Here is a 22,622-nt window from a genome sequence, read left to right on the forward strand (position 1 = left end):
CATGTATTTATCAGCATCAAGAATAAAGCTAGTGAGTGATTTGAAGACGTGTGTGGGTGAGTGATTGAGTGAAATGTGTTTCGATGAGTGAATGATTAGGGTGAGTGAGTGAGTGAGTGAGTGAGCTCATGTCTTAAATGCCTCCTTTGCAGATCATACATCTTACTCGCAAGAGATGGGTGCTCACGATCAATGCCATTTAATCTGAGTATTTGAGCCCTACATCATAGCACGCACGTCGCTCTCGAACACTGGGCACCATATTGATCTTACTGTCCTGGGATTGTATTCCAGATCCATCTCACTTATGATCGTAAAGCTGTGACATGGCATCCTGCTCACTGGTGAACTGTTCCAGCTGGTGTCACTTTCAGCTGTCCTCCCACATTTAGCTGATTAATGTGAAATATGGTTTCACGTAACGTTGTATTTAATCACAGATATAAAGATTTGAATAGGCACGCGGCACTGCGCAATAAGGGTTGTTAGTCCGGAAAGTAGTGGTACAGACACACACTTACACACGCGGGCGTAAAGTAGAGCTATTCTTACGACGTATTCTCTGTTTCGTTTTTTCGACAGATTTTCGAATTTCGCATATTACAGCCTCTGAAATTCCGTGCATGGAAACTACAGTCATTAACGTGCTTCACGTTTTAAAAAAGATTGAACGTGGTTTAACATCATGGTTGTAAAAATCAGGAGAACAAATACGGAATCAGATGAAGAAGAAACGACTGGTTTATTATTACAGAGATCATCCGACAGGGCTGTTTGATGTACTAAAATAATGAAAAAAAATATAGATTAAATCTAGTAGCACTTAACCTTCAGATCAGCATGATGTATTTCTTTGGTGGAATGTGGAATGGTGGAACTATTAATAAAACTAAACTAAAATAAAATAAAATAAAATTCCTGCAATATCACGACGGTGGACAACGAAAATAGGCCTTACACTATGCACAGTGTGGGGAATCTAATCCAGACCTTCGGAGTGACGAGCGAGCGCTTTAACCACTTGGCTACCCCACCCCCATATAATGGCTGACACCCTGGAAATATAAACAATATAAACAAGGAAAACAACAGGTTCTCTTGGGGACACAACAACAGGTCGTCACGGTAAGTAGCACATGATTTTGCCAATTTTCTCAAGACACATTGTCTAAGTCAAGACGAGAGGAAAGAACAAGGGCCGTAACAACGTTAATCATGTGCTGATCAGTCCAGTTTTCGATCACGAGTTGTAAGTAACTGACTTCACGCACCTGTCTAATAACCATGTCCGCTGACGACATGAATAATAAGCATGCTTAGATTTCAGAAAAACAAACTATGATCCGATGATTTTGACCCTTGAACTCATAGTGTATTTCTTAAAAAAAAAAACCCAAACTCTGAAGCTGTATATCTTTTCCTCAGGGTCCCGACCGACAAAGTGTTCGCAGCATCACGGCCTATCGAAAGTTTTAACTTTTTCGGGGGCTTACGAATGGCCGCGTATCGATCCGTCGAATTTCTGATTTCAGAGTAGTAAAATGCATTCGACGGATGAGAAATTCTGCTATTAATTACAAAGAAATCATCAAAACATTGGATTGAATAATTGGACGCAAGGGGTGTTTGATATAATGGGAAACTACTGTATTAAATACATGTCAGTACTCTCTTTATTTTTGTACAAAATTTAAAATGATGCATCAAATAAAATGCATTCAAAAGGATAAATATATACAAGGATATTATACCTATATTTGCATTCAATAAAATGAAACGTTATTTCATTAACACATTTTCAGTTTGTAGGAATGTTACACAACCCGAGCATGTGTTCATGTGCCTCCTATCCTTTGTGTCCAAACCACTCAAAAAGACCTTCGGTAATAAAAGATAGCAGTGAACAAATAAACATTCATGGATAATGCGCGTTGTAGTTTTGTTTTAAGTTAATACCTTAGAGTTTTTAATATCAATTTAAGATACAGTTTTCCATGGTAAGTGAAGATTTGATAAGCACTTATATTCATTTTTCATTACGGGGGAGATAGAGACAAGAGCTAGGGACAAGAGCTAGGGACAAGAGCTAGGGACATGCTTTATGTAGTGTAATCCAATAGAAACCGATTCCTTAATTAAAGAACGTATTAGACTCCCCTAGTGTGTTAAACACGGTCTGAAAATTTGATTGATTTAGCACAGAACCACCGCGACATGATTCGACTTATCGGCACTGCTGACTACTCAAAATTCGACGGAATCTTAATTAAGAATGGCGTATTGCTAAGAACACTTCGTGGACAGGGTGTCTGTTCCCCCAAATATCGTTTGTGATGAAGATGACCAGAAGTACGGATAAGCTGCCAATCTTTCTGCGAAATATTTATGTGCGGATAAATCACGCAAACATTTACGTGAAAACTCGTTCCTATTAAGTCTGTTGCAAGTACGCTTCAATATTTGTAAATGCTCAATAAATGTGATCTTACATCCGGACACACAAGAATGTCAAATCTGTATGCCGGCGGATAGATAAAATAACTGATATATATTGAGAGGTTCTATTGCAGGGCAAGAACCTGACATCTCGCCGTTTTTCTTATCGTTTGCCATATGGCACATCAAACATAAATAACAAACACTAAGTCACAGTAAACATTTAAACTTTATGATATATTAAACTCAATGGAAAATGGCAAAATACCCAGTCGAGTTTGAGTAAGGTGAGGACAAATTTATTTGGTTACTCAAGGGAAAATAAGGATACCCAAATGAGATGACCACAAGCGAAGGCATGATATGATCAGTGAACCAAAAAGTGAGTGAGTCGGTGAGTGAGTGAGTATACTCTTACGCCGTTTTAAGCAATATCACGTCGGAGACACCAGAAATGGGATCTGCACATTGTTTCCTAATTTGTAAGTGTCTACCATGTACTTTTCAAACCAGGTTTTACTGCATGTTGCTGTACCCGCAGCTACCCGTGCTTTCAGATCTTGGGTGCGTGTGTGAAGCCCATTTCACGTGACATCGCTGGAATAATGCTAGAAGCGACGTAAAATCATACTCACTCACTCGCGTACGTCTTTGAATTTGGGTATTCTGTGAGAAACATAAATGCACACATTTAAGATCCGGACAGTTAATAATTACACACGCAGAAGCACCAGTTCAGGTCAAACTGTCCTTTGTTATCACCTCCGGATAATCTGCTCAATAAATACTTCATATATGGAATGCAAGCAACTTTCATCTTCTATGAAAGCGGAGATGATGTTCAATTATCACTGTCGTTTAGTTTTTTCTTGTTTTGACTATCACGAACGAGATCTTTTTCTCGACGTGGTCTCAGTCTACTGGTTTTGAAATGATCCATCCTCAAACCTTTGCGGTACAGAAAAATGAGTGGGTGAGTATGATTTTACGTCGCCTTTAGCAATGTTCCAACAATATCACGACGGGAGACACCAGAAATGCCTTCACACATTCCCTCGTACCCATGTGTGGAATGGAACCCGGGCCTTCGCGACGAACGAACGCTTTAACCACTGGGCTAAATCACTGCCCTGTATACAGGGCCAGCTGTATAGAATGGGCGAGTCATCAGTGACAGGTGCTTGTCTGCCGTCACAGGGGTAAAGGCAAGGTATCTGGCCTGCGCTAATAATGTCATAAGTCTACTTTGTTTGAACAGTAGGTGAGCACTGCGAATACTAGCACGTAAGTGGATCAGAAAAGAGCAACAGTATAAAGCGAGATCGTATGCATGCATGTATGCATGCACGCATGTAGGTATGTGCGTGCGTGCGTGCATATGTGTAATGGTTTCATTAAGTTTGCATGGATGATGCATATATATACACAGTGGCGATAGATAGAGGACGCATAGATAAATATACAGATACATGATAGATGCATAGATACACATGCAGATACATAGATGCATGGAAACTGTAACCTAGAAACATGAATTTTGCATAGTCTGTTTGCGAAACAGTGAAAACGTGAAAATCAAGTGAAATTAAGATTGCGAATCCTCATAGATTTACCTTGCCAACTGAACATTTAAATCTCAGATTCTTTTTCAATTTAGGACAAAAGTTGTTGACTGATTCAAGTCACTGTTATTGGTTTGTATTACAAGGGTATAAGCGCAGCAGCGGCAAAAGTCAAACAATTAATGCGCTTGTGGTACGTGATGAGCGTTAACTTGGACCAACCTCACTTGTTCTCGGTGTTTCATTTAATGTGCATACGTTCGGTGTGTTTTCAAACAGACTATAAGACACGTTAGAACTGGTCTTCAGTAAACCATGCTTGTCACTAACGGGATCGGGAGGTCAGGCTCGCTGACTTGGTTGGCACATGTCATCGGTTCCCACTTATGTAGATCGATACTAACGCTGTTGATCAGTGGATTGTCTGGTCCAGGCTCGATAATTCACAGACTGCCGCCACATATCTGGAATACTGCTGAATGCGGCGTAAAACTAAAGTCACTCGTTACAACAAAATAGTTATTACAACATGCAGTTCATCTGAACACTAGACTGCATTCAGTAATTATATCCACAACTCTAATGCAAATATTAATATAGTACATTATATTTATGTAAAATGAGTCTTCATACCGTGGAACATAATGTTTCACTTTCGTAAGTCATTATAGTTTCCATTTGTTAGACATATTATCTGAGTTCCCTCAGGAAACAGTAGAGTCTGATACCGCCTCATCTCTGAGAGAAAGAAATGCTTCCGTGCACATTACCTTCTTGTGTTTGTCAGATCAGCTAATGGAAGTAAATGGAGGGCTGTCATAGTATGGATCTGTGGCGAAATGGGTTGAAGGTAAACAGGATGCGTAAGTGTTGGCATTTTTTATTATGTTTGTTTGAATGTCAACAAACTTCATACGACATGAGCCATATTTACTTGCTGTTTTTATTTATTTTTATTTCATTTTATATTATTTGTGTGTGTGTGTGTGTGTGTGTGTGTGTGTGTGTGTGTATTGTTTTTGTTGTTTTGTTTTCTGGCGTTTTCTTTGTTGCTGTTTTGTTTTACGCCGCACTCTGCAATATTCCAGCTATTCGAGTGTTTAAGTAAACAATAAACCTTTCAGAGAACGTCTATTGACAGGTAACATTTTTACAGTCGGTGCCATATGGGGACGGCTTTTGTCAACATATGCCGTGATACCTTGCTATTTATATTATTAGATCCGGAACACATTTTCTACAAAATGATATCAAATTCAGCAATTTCTTGACATATTGATATTTTGTATCCAACCTCCTTAAAGCTAAGATGACAATTTTCATTTACAAATAAAACATTTTTTGTTTCAAGCTTATGGTTAGGGAGTGAGTTTTACGCCACTTTTAGCAATTTTCCAGCAATATCACGGTAGTGAACATCAGAAATGGGCTTCACACATTGCACGCATGTGGGGAATCGGGAATTCTAGTTCAGATTTACTTTTGTTCTTGACGATGACTTGAGACTGTTGACAGTGAAGATGGGTCACGACAATGGGTCAAGATGACTCTGATTACTTTTAGGACTTGTCGAGAATTGGTTCTGCTCCTTGAGCTGACTTTGACAGAAAGCTCGGTAGACAGTAGTATTCACTGGATCCAAATCGGCATCTTTGGGTTGACAGTTGTATTAACTGGAACCGGTGAGGACAAGGGTGCATCTGTCTAGACACGGATTTTCCTCGCACAATATATCACTTGTGTACATTTACGCTGCATTCGAAAAATGATGTGATCCAGATTCATATATTAACTCGTATGGGATAACGTTCATTCATCAGCCCAAACTGGGTTCCACAGGAGATATTGCATGTGTGAGATTAAACGATATCTGCTGTACGTGTAGAGATTCCTTAAACTGTTAGGACTCTTCTTGTACTTCGTAAAGAATACAAATTCATGATCAGTAATTATTCTAAAGGATATCTTGGATAAATGTGTTAAAAAGGAAAATTCATGATCGTGTTTAGGGGAGGTGTCCATTCTATGGCTGCATATATTTTACGAGCGCTTCAATATATTTAGCCGTATTGAGCGCTTTTGAGAAATGTGTCACCACTCGTACGAAATACGAAATACCAGGGATAGCTACCATAATAATAATAATAACAACAACAACAACAACAATAATAATAATAATAAAGATTCCCAGGCTTACACATGATAACTACTAAAAAAGTCTGGCATGCCCTCGATACTATCTAAATAAAAAAAAAGCTTTGCAACGTATCAAACATACACGACCAAACTGGCTTGCTACGCGTCGGATTAACCTCATTCAAAGGGCAGGCAGTCCCGCAACAAATCTAATATATACAATCATAAACATGTTAGTATGTTATTGCATTACCCTCTGTGTGCGGTGGTGGTGGGGGAGGGTGTGGGTTGGGTTGGGCAACATGTTATTCTCACAAGATGGTTAAACTTATATTAATAAAATATTGGATGGCCTGAACTGTCCCTTCCGAGCCGTTGCTCGCCATAGTAACTCAGCCTAACTATGCAGGCACGACTATCAAAATTGAACACGGATAACCTAACTTGCTGATAACATGTTTCCATGTTATTAAATATACACTACAGACACAATTTGCATTGTTAAATATTAAATTCGGTGAGAACTGAATTTTACTGCTATTGCAAGCAGGTGGATGCTGAAATAATTGCCACTTAAAGGGGCACTGATCCAGAGCGATTAATGTTTCGCGCCACAAATCTAATTATGTCATGTGGTCTACCCCTTCTACCTCGACAGTGACGAACACGGGGATTGTGTCCGGCAACTGTCCACCTTGGCAGAATTTCTTCTACCTAAACAATGGTGTAATATGAACGGCGGATGCCCATCACGTGCCGTTATTTGAAAATATAGTTACTGTCTGATTGTAATTACGTATCCCAGTAGTGTACAAAGTTTTTTTCAGAATTTCTCATGTGTGGAGGGCATGATGACTGATCCATTAGTAACAATGTGATGTATGTTGACCTATGACCTTTGATATACATGAATCCGCATGCTAAATCAACCCATTGCCATTGTTAGAAATATCTAAAAAATGCAATTAGGTATAGACAGGTTTTAACGTTAGTACACGGCAATTGCCATCATGTATATTTCTCATGCAAGATTGAAGTTTCGTTCATATCCTTAAAACAGCGTCGACCCTAAGTGTTTTAGGAAATTCAGTTTGCATGCAACACAGCCATTACTGCTCCGTTGCTGTAACCCGTGTTTGTTTATATAAAGCTACATCTGTTCAAATGCCATTTATTTCATGGTCATCTAATGAATTATTCATAGTAGATGTAATTACTTGGAAGAACCGCTCAAATTACCCGACAAAGGTTCCCATTAACCTTTCAAGTGTCTGGAGTAAATACACTGCATCATAAATTAATTTTAAGGCGTGTACGTTTCACTGTAGAGAAGATATACACCGATTTACAGTTATCTGTAAACCTACTGGCAAACAAGGATAAGTTGGAGCGCAGGCAACGCATTGGTAGTTGTCTGACTGTCTTAAGCTTTGTTCCCTGCGAGACTGTGTGGTGTTGACTAAGTCTGACTTTATACCCCACATGGGCATGTGTATAGGTCCATAGACTATGTACCCGAATGATGGCTAGAGGGAGATTGCAAATCATCATGGCGTCACGCCATGACCTCTGGTTCCGGAAGACCCGTGAAGATCCGGGTTAGAATTGATCTTGTCGAAAGAAGCGACCAACGAGATCGGGTGGTCAGGCTCCCTGACTTGGTTGACTCTTGTCATCGCATGCTAGTTGTGCAGACCGATGCCCATGTTGTTGATCAGTTGGGTTGTCTCGTCCACGTACGATTATAGCAGACCAGAGCCATATTGCTGGAATATTGCTGAGGTCGGCGTAAAACTAGATTCACTCACTCACTGGTGCCAGAACCGCCAAGAATTATGAAGATTGGCATTCCGACATGAAAAGAGTGGGCGTTCTCACTTCTAACTTATATAGCATACAGTAACGCCTCCACTCAGTGAAGGTTCGGTGAAAGTGAAGGGAGTCGAAGTTTCACACGTCTAGCCGTTTCCATTCTGGATTCGAACAGCGTCAGAGATGAACACTTTACCTGCTGTCTTCTACTGCAATTGTAAGGGAACATTGAATCAAGGTACCAGGCACCACGGCTGATGCCATACATATCATGGTACACACTCACAAGCAGGTCCATGGAAGGGACCCGTGAAGATCCGGGGTAGAATTGAAATGAACGCCCATAGCATGTAAGAGACAACTAAAGGGTAGTCTGGCGCGCTGACTTTAGTTGACACATGTCCTCGGTTCCCATTTGCGTAAATCGACACTCATGCTGTTAATCACTGGATCGTTTCGTCTTCACTCGATTATTTACAGACCGCAGCTATATAGCTGGAATATTGCTGAGTGGGGCGTTAAACAAATAAACAAACAAATATTTGATGAAGTGGAAATTGTATTGCAACGCACATAATTTGTACAGACGCTAACAAATGAATTAACTAACTAACTAACTAACTAACTAACTAACTAACTAACTAACTAACTAACTAACTAACTAACTAACTAACTAACTAACTAAGAAGAAAGTCATGTAACAATATTACGACTGCAGAAACAGGAAATCAATGTGCACTTTGAATTAAAATCACATTTGGAACAAGCGTCTGTGAGAGTGCGTCTCTAAAATCCCACAAAACCCCGCGCCACGAGTCTAGGTGTAAAGTAAACTACCCTGATAACGAACTTGTTTATGACTAGTGTAGGTTCCATCGCTAACGGTAATAACCCGAATCTAATTATCATTAAGCTGCTGTATAATCTATAGTTCAATATGCCCACAAAATCATAATACCTATTTGCACATTTAATCCAGTTATGTTTGTCGAGAAAACAATGAGCATGTGACGGGTATCACGTGACTGACCCGTTTACAAGGAAGGTCATTTTGCTTAATGCAGGTGTGATGTATGTACGGAGGTGTTGCACCTGGTCATTACCGGACGGAATAGGAGAGGCGTACAGCAGGTAGGAACCATGTTGATTTTACCTCACTGATTTTACACTCGCCTTCTACTTCTTCAGGGCAATCACGGGTGGCTTATACAGAATCCGGTCACGAGTAAATTACTCATAGTCGACTACAAGCGACTTCATCTATCTCAGGGTCGTGTGATAAGGTATTAGCCATGATAGAAAGCAGTCGGGGCATGTACCTGTATGTTGTAGGTCACACGTTTCCATACAGTCATTCATACCTGCATTGACGGTATACGCCGAGTAAACTTTGTAATTTCTAATCACCAATGACAGATGACCTACCTCATGTTTACCGTCACGTGAGTATATGGTCAAATATTAATAAGTTAAAACTTCTATGACTTTCTGTCAAGGTGATTGGCGCCGTTATTTTCCGATCTTTGCTACCTGTCCGAGTGTAACTAAACCTGTTACAAAATTTCGTTGTCACCGAATCATGGTTGGCCGACAAAAATGATATCCGATGCAATTCTGTGTTTTTATTTTCGTGCCATACGTTCCCCAATTATTTCAGGTGAACAAGACTTAAATGACGGGTGCCAGGATACGCTGACCTTTTTGCAAACATCTGGTATGATAGTGATTCATTAACACATACTCTGTCATCGTAATCCATTGTGACAATCACTGGATTGTCTAGTCCAGACTCGATTTGTTTGCAAATACAGCTGTAATGCTTCTGAAACATACTTTTATGAGATTTCATATTTTTCGAAACCGACGCATGCGTTTCTTCTGCTCTTAAGTATATTTCTTGATAACCGTGTGAAAAAGCCACCACACTGACAGTCGACACTGAAGTATTGAGTTTCATAACGCAGCCCGTGAATGTTCCGACATATGTAAGTCAATAACAGTTTCCTTGCCTTATTTTTGAAATCATTGTCGCCTTTGTTCGAATAATGAGAACAATGAGTGCCGACTCTCTTGGGCTGGAGTTTGGTGATGTTAATCACCCCACAGCTTGCACGTAATAGCTTTATGGTTCTGAAATACATGTTATAGATAATACTCTTAGGACAATGACATGGTTTTGAAGCCTTAATAATACAATATTATTTACAGCATTTTAATAGTAATGTAAGTGTCGTTATTAGCATCCGCTATATAATGGTTTAAACCTATTATATTTAAGTAGAACGTAGATTAAAAACAGGACATACTAGCTTTAGTAAATATCTCTCCATGGTCTACTACCTCGATGTGAATGTCAATAGGGACAGAATGCCTCTGAATGACACGAGAGCAGATTTTATGTCAGCAAATTATTAAGTATTCTTTTCACTGGTTGAGTTGGTGTTGTAAATCGAAATGGTTTCGATATGTATCTTGTATACATCACATTTCGAGACACTTGAATTAACTGCAGGGGGTGTTACATAACATGTAGAACCGAGAGGACATCCAACCCTTTCATACAATAACATAAAATACTTTTTTTATGTTATTATATTTTGGATACATGGGAGGATCTTGAGAAGAACGTCCGCCAAATATGTCATTATATTCCTTAGTCTCCTAGTTACTGCAACCTGGTTTGGAGCGTCATATCTAGCAGAATGTGTCCTTCATATTTCTTAGTCTCCTAGTTACTGCAACCTGGTTTGGAGCGTCATATCTAGCAGAATGTGTCCTTCATATTTCTTAGTCTCCTAGTTACTGCAACCTGGTTTGGAGCGTCATATCTGGCAGAACATGTCCTTCATATTTCTTAGTCTCCTAGTTACTGCAACCTGGTTTGGAGCGTCATATCTGGCAGAATGTGTCCCTCATATTTCTTAGTCTCCTAGTTACTGCAACCTGGTTTGGAGCGTCATATCTTGCAGAATGTGTCCTTCATATTTCTTAGTCTCCTAGTTACTGCAACCTGGTTTGGAGCGTCATATCTAGCAGAATATGTCCCTCATATTTCTTAGTCTCCTAGTTACTGCAACCTGGTTTGGAGCGTCATACCTGGCAGAATATGTCCCTCATATTTCTTAGTCTCCTAGTTACTGCAACCTGGTTTGGAGCGTCATATCTTGCAGAATATGTCCTTCATATTTCTTAGTCTCCTAGTTACTGCAACCTGGTTTGGAGCGTCATATCTAGCAGAATGTGTCCTGCATATTTCGTAGTCTCCTAGTTACTGCAACCTGGTTTGGAGCGTCATATCTAGCAGAATATGTCCCTCATATTTCTTAGTCTCCTAGTTACTGCAACCTGGTTTGGAGCGTCATATCTTGCAGAATATGTCCTTCATATTTCTTAGTCTCCTAGTTACTGCAACCTGGTTTGGAGCGTCATATCTGGCAGAATGTGTCCTTCATATTTCTTAGTCTCCTAGTTACTGCAACCTGGTTTGGAGCGTCATATCTGGCAGAATGTGTCCTTCATATTTCTTAGTATCCTAGTTACTGCAACCTGGTTTGGAGCGTCATATCTTGCAGAATGTGTCCTTCATATTTCTTAGTCTCCTAGTTACTGCAACCTGGTTTGGAGCGTCATATCTGGCAGAATGTGTCCTTCATATTTCTTAGTCTCTTAGTTACTGCAACCTGGTTTGGAGCGTCATATCTTGCAGAATATGTCCTTCATATTTCTTAGTCTCCTAGTTACTGCAACCTGGTTTGGAGCGTCATATCTGGCAGAGTATGTCCTTCATATTTCTTAGTCTCCTAGTTACTGCAACCTGGTTTGGAGCGTCATATCTGGCAGAACATGTCCTTCATATTTCTTAGTCTCCTAGTTACTGCAACCTGGTTTGGAGCGTCATATCTGGCAGAATATGTCCTTCATATTTCTTAGTGTCCTAGTTACTGCAACCTGGTTATTGTTTGGAGCGTCATATCTAGTAGAATATGTCCTTCATATTTCTTAGTCTCCTTGTTACTACAACCTAGTGGTAGTTGGGAATGTCATATCTGGCAGAATCTTCAGCGGAACTCTCAAAAAGCAACATGGCAACCAGTAGCTATCTGACGCTGATTGGTAATGGCGGTAAACTAGAAGCCAGGAATTACAAGACTGACACCGACTTGATATTATGTGTAGAGGGATTCGAGTGTCTCATGACATAAACATTGATAGCAAACTTTTAAGCCATAAACATGACGTTGAATTCTCTGTGTATTCTCTTCTATGCAACTTTATTATCTTTGCAGACAGTGTTTGTATAGGAGAAGTCTTCTGATAGCGCCTTCAGCGAACCTTTAAATGGATCTTATTTTCAATATTTCTTAGATATTAAGAGATAAATATGTGCTTACATATTTAAATGAACACTTTTTTAGCATGCATCATTATGGTAATAGTATCATTAAACCCTGCCCATAAGGTAGTCGATAGATCAGAAAGGTTTATAGATTTTGTGAAAATTATAGCAATGCTGTTAGTTTAATGATGAATTTCACTTTTTCTCTACACATTTTGAACGTCGCCAACAAGTACACAGCAAACTGTGATTGTGTAGATTTTATTGTTATGATGTTGGGATCAGGACCTGTATTACCATTAGAAATTACTCGTTTACCAGTCCAGTTCACTTTTCTCTTGTGAAATGCATAAGTTTCAATCATTAACGAAGAAATTAAATGATTAACAATTTTCACAAAACACACCTCGTTTCAAGGGTAACAGAGCAGTGTGTGCTTTATTCTACCACGCTGAGCTTTGGCTTTTTCCAAATAATACCTCTTACAATGGCTACGACAGTTAATACAGTGACTGAAACACTGTACAATATTAACTAAAATATGGCTTATATTATCTGAATCCGATCGATGTTGTGGCTTTCTTAACTATTTTCCTATTGTGATTATGCATGTTAATTCAGCGGATGGCAGTCAAGGTTTATATTTTGGATTATAGTAGGGTTTTGTTCATGAACAAAACCTTCATCTCAACAATCCGTGTATAACAATACAGAAGGTTAGATGTTCTCAGGTGCGACCTGTAGTAACAACTTGTCGCACCCAAATCGTGACGATTTGAAACGGCATACAACTAGTTGCAGTTGAGTTGTAAGACAGATGATTTGTACTAATTCCAACTACAAGTCGCAAGCTCTCATCCAATCAAATCGCTTAGACCTATATCCGAGTAAAAATGACGTCGTTTTTGTTTATGTTGACACAACATCAGTGACACAAGTAAAACCATCGATCGTACCAGAGAAGGAACCGAGCAGTTTATAGACTTTCACTTGTCACAGGAATGGTTATGGAATGCTCTAAGACTCCATTTTGTGAAAAAAAAAACAGTTGCGGACCCACGTATGTACACAGATTACGGTTTTCTCTTCTGTTTCATTGACAGCGATATGTAGAACTGCTCAGCATCATGTGAAAATCTCGCGAGCTACGAGTTGTACTGGACTTACAATTTACACAAATAACGAAGTTGTTACGATCTTTGTTCTTACTGCAAGTCGTATGCTACAAGTCGCACCGTGAGAACGCATCTCAAGTGAACAGTGTGACCTCTTGATTCGGTCTTTCCTTCTGTAAAACTAAAGTGCTGTTAATTAGAGTTGACCTTTGAAATCACTTTATGTCATGTGTATGGGTCAATGAAATGACGTTTATTATGTTTTTTAACCTATAACCTAGTGATTGAAGTGTTCAATATAACACCGAAGATCCAGTTCGAATCTATACATGTAATGATCATGTCTGGAGTCTCCCACAGTGATATTTCTGGATTATCGCTAAAAGAGGCGTAAAACTAAATTCACTCACTTGGTGGTACGGCATTCCAGCTATATAGCAGCGGTCTGTAAATAATAGTGTCTGGAACAGACAATTCACTGATCAACGTCATGGGCTCCGCAGATTGGATGCTTTAGGATGAGGTGCCAACCCGACTATCCGATCCCGTTAGTCGTCTCTTACTACAGGTGTGGGCTGCTGAAGATCATTTCTAACCTTGATCTTGACGGGTTTCCAAAATTTTGAATGCCGAATAATACCAAAAACATGAATTGTTGTGTACCACTGCAACGCAACAAGGCAATCTAGACTGGCAGGATGAATATCGTGACCCGCAATGTTTTGATTTGGGGCAACAACAAAGTATGTATTTCCTGTTAGACACGTGTAGGGAAGTGTGTATTGTGATTATTTCCTCATGTGGAGATCTGGGCCGCCGCAGTCCGCTTTGCAGAGTTGACTCTTTTGGGCGTTCGAGTAAAGTGTTTGTTTATCTTCGCACTCAGTAATATGGACCGCCGTCACGTTGCAGGAATACAGTTTGTTGTGGCGTTATGAATATAAGTCATTAAATTCTTTTTAATCCACTTGACACATACTACGGTTCTGTGATCCGTAGATGGACGTAACTCATGTTTAAAGAATTAGGGAGCAATAAACTTCAGAATCTCTTTCCAGATCTCAAATTGAAACAGAGATGGTCAAATTGTGTCTCGGGTTCAAACACAATAGATATCTGGCTTCAGATAATAGAATTCATATCTAACGAGTTTATTCACTCGGAACAGTGACCTGCCAATCTTTTACATGTGTGAATACCCAATGTCATTTAGAAAGTGGTCAAATGTGACATGTGCGATATTTGGGATTACCTATAAATCTGGGACTGGTTTAGACACCAATTCCATTTTTTGGAGGTTGCAGTGGTTAAGTGTGTGCTTGCGATTAGGTCAATGTCTCCGATGTTGTGGTGATGGGTCTCAACCCAATAAAAGTACTTGTAGAATCTGTACTTTACTGAGTGTACTACTAAATATAACATGTCTTACTTTAACTTTCATTAATGATGAGTAGGGACCGCCTCTGTACTGTAGTGGTTAGCGCGTCAGCCCGTAGAGCAAAGGAACGCGGGTTCGAACCTCGGCTGCGTCAACCCAAAAGGCGTTGAAATATGGTCCCTGGCTGACGCTCAGCATTGATGGGTAAAACAAGGACTGGTCGACTCGGAGTCAATATAACATGTTGGAAGTATTCATGCTTCGCTGCGGCGTGGTATCTCAGTGAACTAACACTATAAAACCAGCTTCAGTCTTGGCTAGGACATTCATGAGCGAACTGTTGTAAAGTAGGACGTTAAACCCCATTTAACTTAAACTAATGACCTTCAGAGGTTGTGGACTGTGGTTCCAACATTTGGTATGTTGTCAGTTATGAGTGCAGGTAATTTTACGCATCTACGTGTGGAATTTAAACGGACGTTTATAACATGTTTACACTCTAACCAGAATATTTACTCACTTGTCACGATGTTGACATTGATGATATCACCACGAGAGAGCATTCTCAAGTGGGTGTACATTGACATGTAGTCACATATTGTTATGGTGTCTTAACATTAAATTGAGCGGTCCACTTTAATGGGACCTGTGCACAACTACTATGTCTTTGTAAACATCCGTGTTCATAGTGATTCACTCACATGTTATGTCATCGTATCGCATGGTGACAATCACTGGATTGTCTGGTTCAGACTCGAGTTGTTTACAACCAACATAATACAGCTATAATTCTACCGAAACAAATATCAGCTCATGATAGAGTCACAGCTGTACAATAAACTGTCTTCAACAGTGATTTCTTATCAATGTGGAAAGGGTTTTGTCGCTTGTATTCAAATGTCAGTGACTATTTTCTCTAAATGTAAAAAAAAATCCTTCAAATGTATTTGGTTGTCTTATAATCTATGCTGAACATCCAAAGAAACGCAAGTCTGGCTTTTGGTCAGGTTTTTAATACAATACATGATTGCATTTTCTTTTGCGTTTCTTTGCTGTTCAGTACATTTCTGGATGAGCGAATGAAAAAGCCACCCAGGTCGACATAGAAGTATTTCTTAAATAACGGAATTTCATTACGTAGCCCGTGATTGTTGCGACATGTCTATGTCAGTACAGTTTATTTACCTTATTTTGTGATTTTCGTCTTTGTTCGAATAAGCCGACTCTCTTGTCAATGTGTATATCTTATACATCATCAGAATCCTACAAGGCATATTCGCAGAACTCGAATGTTTCACCTTCCACATTCGAAGCAGACTTCATACTAACTGTAACACTTGTGCAGTCAAACGGTTAGGTCTGAGTGATAAATTGTAGAGGTTTCAGGAAGCACAAGAGTTGACTGACCGTAATATTGTATACTGCTTTATCAGCATATAAACGTACTGCTCTAGACCAGCCCAGTGGTCACTCGCTGGACAATCAAGTTTCACCTGTGCTCTGATTGTTTTATAGGTATGAGTTGCACCATTTCGATACGAGGTTAACACTATTAGTTATAGTTGAATAAGTAGCCCGGGTTCGACTCCCCACATGGGTACACTGTGTGAAGCAAATTTCTGGTGTCTCCCGACGTGATATTGCTGGAATATTGCTAAAAGCGGCGTAAAACTAAACTCACTCAGATGCATCATTTGTAATTGATCAACCATTCAGTAGTGGAATTTTTAGTGAGTCGATATTGAACAGGTGTCACTATATTACTTTACGTAATTATTACAATTTCCTGGTTCGAGTCCTTTAACCGCACTCACCAACAATACGACTCATGTCGAGATTGTGTATAGAAGGGTTGAAGCGTGACTAGCCTGTGTATATGCAATGCGTGTACTATATAATGTCATATGTGGAGCGTTGTAGTAATAAAGCAATGTCCTCAGTAATATGCAGTTTACAAGGCAAGCATACAACATTGTGATTACAACCTGATCTTAACATTCAGTCGCACTGACGCTTTTAGAGTGCCATTCTTAAACGTCAAGAGCTCAATGATAACCCTTCTATATTGTACATACTACTTCATAAAAATTATCATCACCTCCACCCCCAGCCATAAATTACGAACGGTCCTTAATGCTTTTGTTGTATGCTGTCGTGACGTTTTAGTTGTTACTATTATCGTAGCGGTACAACCTAAGTAATGTATTTTGAAAGTTGGGTGGGTGAGTATGATTTCACGCCGCAGATTCCAGAAATGCGCTTAGCATATTTTAGTCATGTGAGGAATCGAACCCGGCTCTTTGGTGTGACGAGCAAACCCTTCAACCATCAAGCTATCCCATCGCCTTTACACAGAAAGAGGTGTTTTAACTTGCATACGAAAAACGTAATTATATTTGTTGGCCTGTGTCACTCATTCGTCAGGCAGTGCCTTCTGAAAAAAGGCACACACCGATATGAAAATTAAGATTGGATGATATTATTGTTGGTCTTTTCCACAATTTGTTAAAGCATAATTACACAAAATTCCATGAACGATGATTACTCAGACACCAAAAACATGGTACTTATTACTTCGTGGCTAAAAATACCATTGTCGCATTTGCTCACACCGTTTAGATGCAGAGATTATTTCAGGAAGTGGTGTGCATACAGATCAAGATCCTGATTGCCGAGTCAGTTCAATACTTTATTGCATGAAAAATCACACACAAAGGAGTCACATAATATACAATTAACTCGCATTATCCGATTTAGGATATCTATTCATTTCTGAACAAAAGTGCACTTCAATTACACACTGAGTGCTACTCGGTGTTTTGTTTAGTTTCCCTTACGTCAGGATCCTGCACTGATTTAACGTAAAAAGGTGACTTGGTAAATATTTTGTTTCTCAGGTTGTTATAGGACACATCAAAAATCATCTTCATTTCACTCGGGCATTCTAATATAACATAATGAACAGAATCTTGGTGCTTTTTCAACAAGTGCATTTCTTTCATGGCTGCTTCCTCAACCATAGAGGCTTAACCTATAATGTAACAAGACATTATGACACAATAGTCAAACGTGGCTTAAATACGATATGTGTATCTAAATAGTCTTATCTGTTTCAATCATGTGTCAGTCTGTTCATATGATTCTGGAATCTGTTAACCGGTGATATTAAGACAAGACAAGCCAATTATATATTGCTTCAAAGACTAGGACTAACTGTCCCTACCGACCCTCGTCTGTTTTCTACAGAGATTTACATTTGTGCCAGACAATGTAGGTTGGACTTATCATTTATACAAACATAGTTTGATACACTTAGCCAGATACAAAAATGTAGAATTAGGTTTACACTTCAACAGCTCTATTAATTTAAATTCATTTCGAGGATCCCAGTAATATTTATCTATATATTTCACCCTATTTGCATGGTGATTGGGACACACAAGCAAGAAATGGTATTCGTTCTGTATGTCATAAGTACCAAATTACAAAATTCACAGAATCTTAAATGTCTATCGATATTTTTGTAGCTTCCTATTTCAGTTTGTAGCTTATGACATGATATTCTGATTCATGCTAGACAGTATCGTACATTCTGTGGAATCAAATTAAGGTAAGAGTCATATTCAAACACCTGTTTCGCTTTAGAATACAATATAAGTTCACTACTCTTCTCAATCTCACCTCGCCATATTTGCAGATAGTTATCACTCAGGTGTTGTTTAAAAGTGGCAACAAATTACATGCAATCAACAAAGTACGGATCTAGCCAAACATATGCATAACCTGGTTATTTTACAAACTAATTTATTTACTGAGTAACACCGGTGCTTTTTTACCTACAGTAAAGTAGTGATATGTCATATGCTGTGTTCAATATCATGTTTTTGTGTATATCATTTTAAACTAGTAACACAAAACTCTACAATATCTATTTGCGTACAATGGTGCTCTACCAAGTTCACTATTAACTGCAGTATTTGCTGCTTTAGGATGGACATGTAGTATTTTTTCTACAAAACCTAAGACGTATTTTTTCTGTGTCTGGTGCACCATACCTCACACCCATAACTCATAGTACTGGTAATGAATGAAGGAGTTGACAACATGTTTTGGGTGAGACAACTCCACGTCTTTAGAGAGAAGACAAAACATAGTTTTCAGGACATTCTCTGCATGAGTTTTCTGAACAAATGTAAACGATCTAGAGTAAGGAATGTGATAACCTAGGTAGTTAAAATGATCAATTTATCAAATACCAATTGTGAACGGAAAGCAATATATCTCTTCCTGACATACGATCGGGAGCGAATGAGCTTTAAGTGATCGATCCAGGCAAGCTGTCTCGCATGGGAAAGTTGTCGTGATCATTGGCACGTTATGTTCCAAGTAACCGTGTAGTAAATATTTGTAATAAAGCATTACATTTTTTCATTGTTGAATTACACTGGCTTAATAACATCCACCTAAGTGAATGTAGGCTGGTTATTTGGTTTGTTGTTAAACGCCGCACTCAGCAATATTCCAGTTATATGTATATTTATTGATATAATAGTTCAGGGCGAAAGTGTGCTTTATTACACTATACATGGTGGTAGAACGAACTGTATTTCTTTTCTAAGATGCCATATTTAATAATTTCCAAATCTAATTTCGATTAATCTATGACGGAAAACAAACGACGGTGTCTGTGACCTAAATTAAGAGTAACTGACGCGCTGTTCATTTGACGTGTCAGCCCCCTACGTCAAAACAAACGTTACTAGAAAAACAAACCATGAACAGTTTGTTGACGGTTTATCTTCTAGTTAAATATCTGCTACAAATCATTTTAATTACATCTGTGATTCTCTTAAACCATACAAGGCAATATGACCATCTCATTTCTACTGCCAAGGTCAGTTTAGGTCAGTACCTTCAGCTGAAGCTGACTAGTCATGCGACATTCCACGATTGCATTGTGGGAATGTAAACATTGCAAACATTACCGTGTCTCTGTAAAGTTTTGAGTCGAACCATAAGACATTTTATCCTTCGGAAAACATAAACATAATGGTTCCACCAGTGATGCTAACTGTGTGATGCAACTGCAAACCAAGAAAAAGGATGCGAAGAAGCAGTTTATTGTGGGAGACTGTACGAGGCGATGGCAAGTCACATCCATCGTGACGCCGGTTACATTGTGACGTAATGCAAAAAAGTTCGATCACGAGGGGGCAGATTGGAATGGCGCATTGACGTCAACACATTGTGACGTAATGCTAAAAGTGCACATGATCGTCTGATAAAGTATTGTCAACGCCTTTGACGTTCCACCGAAGCATAATAGAATTTATGATTTTAGGCATTTATTTTACTACTTCGTTACTGAGTAAATGCATAATATTAGGTCGTTATTGGGATAATAATGTTATTGCTGTTTGTAAGTGTTTTACTATTTTTCAGACGTGCAGATAATGGCAGCGTCATGTTTGTTTGTGAAACACTGAAATAGAGCCTGTCTGTAAATTTAGGCTTGTAACGCCTTAAATGCACAATTGTTACAAATGTTTAGTCGTCGGGTGGTGTTCTGGTACGGCGTAACATGACCTTGCAACCTTTCGTGTCAACGAACAATTTTAACCCTTAATACACTTAAATTATTATTAATGTTTCAATGGTCGATCGCGAGTAACTATAATTATATATTTCACGCACAGGGAACAGGAAATGACGTGTCACTGCTTGGGGTCTTAGCACTACATAAAAGGAAAGGGGTGTAACGAGGCCAACACAGGTCAAATTCATCAATGAGTTTTGTAAATACACCTATACACCGGTACTTACAGGTTTTTCAAGTTAACAGACTTAGGTATAAAATGACACACTGATTGCAAAATTTGAAAGCTTTAAAGGGTTTAAAAATCGTGATGTTTCGATTGCGAGCCAAAATTACTGTTTTGTACAGCTTACAGATTGTCTTGTTTCTTTTGTGCGTTGTGTGCACAATCAGCACCAAAACACGCACCTACCAGTGTGCTAATCGTCATTCTTTCTGAGACACTTACACCTAACTGCCATACCTAAAGCAATTCTTATTTATCATATTTAACATATAATAATGATAATAATTCACTTATATAGCGCCTAGTATCCATCTGACTAGTTGCTCACTGGACGCTCTAATCAGGATCTGGTTATCATTACCCCGGATAACTCTATCTCACCGGGTACCCATTTTCTGCTGGATGAACAGAGGCAAATTTGAACAAACTCACTTGCCTAAGGTGAGACCACATGTTTCCCATGTGCTTCGTTGTGGGGCAGGACGGAAGTCCTAGAAACTCTCAGGAGTTAAACTGCCAAACACGGCCACCCATCGAAGGACTGTCAGAGCTCGACGGTGCTTAACTTCAACTGATGGTGACCTGAGCACTACGCACAGAACCACTCGCCACCACAAGGGGCCGCTGCTTGGCAAAAGTGAGTGAGTTTAGTTTTACGCCGCCTTTAGCAATATTCCAGCAATGTCACCAAGGAGGACACCGGACACGGACGTCACACATTGTATCCATGTGGGTAATGGAACACAGATCTTCGGCGTGACGAATGAACGTATTAACCAGTCGGCTACCCAGCGTCCCTGATGAACACGCTTGAAGAGACACAAACAATGCATGAATACATTAATGTCGGTATGCACTGTGTGAATCAAATCAATAGTGAGAGTGCGTAAATGACATTATGTCACGTATATTTTAAACTGTATAAAATAAAAATGTTAGTTGTTTAAGCACTTACAGCAATATGAAATCGGTTTCTAAATAATCGAATCAGTACCAGGTAAATGTATTTGAGCTGTATTCTGTCATTTAAGCAAATCTTTTGATAAAGTAAGGCATAAAGATTTTGGTTAACTTAAGGCGTACGATATACTAACTGGAGATATATTACAACGATGCGTCTATATTCAACGGTAAACAGACTTCAAGCTATAGACTCAGAATCTGACCTAAACATGCAGGCGTGCCTCAGGCATCAGTACAAGGACCACTCCTCATTTTAGAATACATTAATGACGCCATAGAGGGGGTCGAAAAAAGCAATATACGCCTTTTTGTCGACGATACTTCAATATAAATAAAATGTTTATGAGCAAATATGTTCAGGCAGTGTTTTAAATCAGATTTTTAAAAATATTTCTAAATGGACTAATACCTGACTGTCAAGATCTCTTTAATCCACACATAAAAACGGAAACAGAGAAAATTAATCCACAGTATAAATGAAAGTTACTGTTATAACACAAGTTAAACACAACAAACATCTAGGTTTGTTTTACAACAGAATTAGTTTTGGAATTGTCACATCTCAGAATGTGTAAAGAAAGCGTACCTTTGCTTCATTGTTTCCGTAGGTTTATATTACGTTTATCTCCCAAAACAAAGAAACTGTGTACAAGTTATTTATATTACCAACCTTCGACTGAGGGATAATTGTGCGTCGATAGATTTGGGCCAGTTATCGGGAACACTTCGCCTGGATGCTTTAAGTTCAACTTGCTGAGTACTACAAGGAAATACTCATGAAAAAGTTACAAAGAAAATTTCCTTTCTCGGGAAAAGACTAGTAAGTAATTCCAAAGTGCTGCTGTATTATTTATTACAAGATCATATATTCTGTCTGCCACAAGCTCATGGAAAATTTGCCGTCATTAGTGGCGGGTGCTGGTTTCGTATGATATTTAAACGACTTGTCAGTAACAATGTTTATTATACAGAACATTTTTTATCTGCACTGCAGATCGAATATATTTCACTGTAGACTAACATTGTTGATCGTCTGGAACAAAGTATAATAAATCAATTTGA

At 39.0% G+C, this 22,622-nt stretch overlaps 1 protein-coding gene across 2 annotated transcripts in view; it reads left to right on the plus strand.

The window, feature by feature from the left end:
- LOC137295618 (uncharacterized) overlaps window positions 1-22,622 on the plus strand; it is a 60,217-nt gene that overhangs the window by 22,022 nt on the left and 15,573 nt on the right. The window contains exon 1 of one of the 2 annotated variants that reach the window (XM_067827062.1): window positions 8,971-9,077. The exons of the other annotated variant lie outside the window; for it this stretch is intronic. The gene's annotated coding sequence lies outside the window, so the exon portion shown is untranslated. Of the gene's footprint in view, window positions 1-8,970; window positions 9,078-22,622 lie in introns of those variants that run through there. 2 annotated transcript variants of the gene reach the window in all.

The sequence above is a fragment of the Haliotis asinina genome, chromosome 9, assembly GCF_037392515.1.
Source record: "Haliotis asinina isolate JCU_RB_2024 chromosome 9, JCU_Hal_asi_v2, whole genome shotgun sequence".
Lineage (NCBI taxonomy): Eukaryota > Metazoa > Mollusca > Gastropoda > Lepetellida > Haliotidae > Haliotis > Haliotis asinina.